Source organism: Geospiza fortis, unplaced genomic scaffold (assembly GCF_000277835.1).
Source record: "Geospiza fortis unplaced genomic scaffold, GeoFor_1.0 scaffold1155, whole genome shotgun sequence".
Taxonomy (NCBI): Eukaryota; Metazoa; Chordata; class Aves; order Passeriformes; family Thraupidae; genus Geospiza; species Geospiza fortis.
Genome location: NW_005054795.1, coordinates 1 through 1,492, shown reverse-complemented (window position 1 = coordinate 1,492; position 1,492 = coordinate 1).

Genomic DNA, 1,492 nt, shown 5'->3' with positions numbered 1-1,492 from the left:
CACGCCGCAGACGGAGGCACTACTGGGGGTTCTCGCAGAGAACCGGGGCGTGGCGGGATTTGTAGTCTCCACCAGTCACTCCAGGAGCAGCTAGCCAGCACCCGTCAGCTCCAGTGGCCGTGGGATGAGACTGCAATTGGCGCCCAACGTGCGGCGGCTTCGCCCGAACCTGTGAACTTTGGCGCTGAACGTGACACAGCTTTGAAGATGTCGCCGGTGCAACGCAGCTTTAAAGGCTTTGCGGCTCAGAAGGAGCTGCCTGACGGCACTGGACCTGTCCTATGGGCATCAGCCCTTTTGGAATTATGGGTTCCTGGCAGCACCAACACCTCCGTGTGAGCACGCCGATTTTTGTCCGGCGGTGCTCCTGGGGGAACGAGGACGCACTCCTTTCTTGCAGCGTGCAGATAAAGGAACGCCTTCCTGGACTGGGGACTGCTCCTGCTGTTTTTTTTCCTGAAGTCAGCAGTCTGGTGAGTTTTCCCCTGGTGGTGTTGGGATGGACCCAGCCAGGGGGGGCTCCCTTTAGGCGGTTGTTAATCCCAGGGGATGGGACACGCCGTGCACAGCATGAGCAGTTGCCTCCGCGGCTTTTGGGACCCTTTTCAAAGTTTTAAGTTTCCGTTTCCAGCAGCAAGTGGGTGGAAGTGTTCTGAGTCGGCAGCATGGGTAATAGGCTGTCTTCTCAGCAGAAGGAGGTATATTTCCAAGTTGTGGGATTCCTGCAGGAGGGAGGTGAATGGTTTTCTAAGGGTTTATTTAAAAGCTTTGTCTGATGGATGTTTTCTAAGTTCCCGCAGTTGACCACTAAAGAGATCAAAGAAGAGAGTTTCTGGAAGGCAGTGGGTTGTGAATTAACTGAAAGTACCAAAAAAAGTGATCCTACTGTCAGGGAAGGGTATATGCGGCTCTTTCTTTTAATCATCGAAGTTGTAAAAAATAATGCTGCTGTTCTCTGGTCATTCAAGGACCTCTCAATTGACTGGTTTCATACTTTGAGCTTCAGGGAGTTGCCCAATCTTTAAGATATTTAAAAAACATCACATTAAATAAGTAAATTCCATTAAATAAAATCACAATAATAAATATCACATTAGTCAACATTTTATTTGTGTTTATATCTATCCTAGAATTACCTTTTCTTATGTCTTTGTCTAAAACTTTGTAACAGCTGTAATGAGGGATTTGGGATTCCAGGTGTCTCTCCAAAATGCAGTTTATTGTATCCAAGACATTACAGCAGTCCAGGGTCCTGGGCAACAGAGTCTGTGCCTACAGCTGTCAGCCCCAGCTGCAGACAAGCCTGAAGACCCTTTTATTTTGGTTACAATGCATTATATACTTTTCTTTGCTGAGCATCTTAATACAGAAGAACCAACCTATACCTTTACTTTTACCTATAGCCTACCATAACTACTATAATTACGATATTCATGCTACTATTCTGCAGTCACTAAAAGTTAGTAGGTGTCCTAGGTTGACTATATGATGC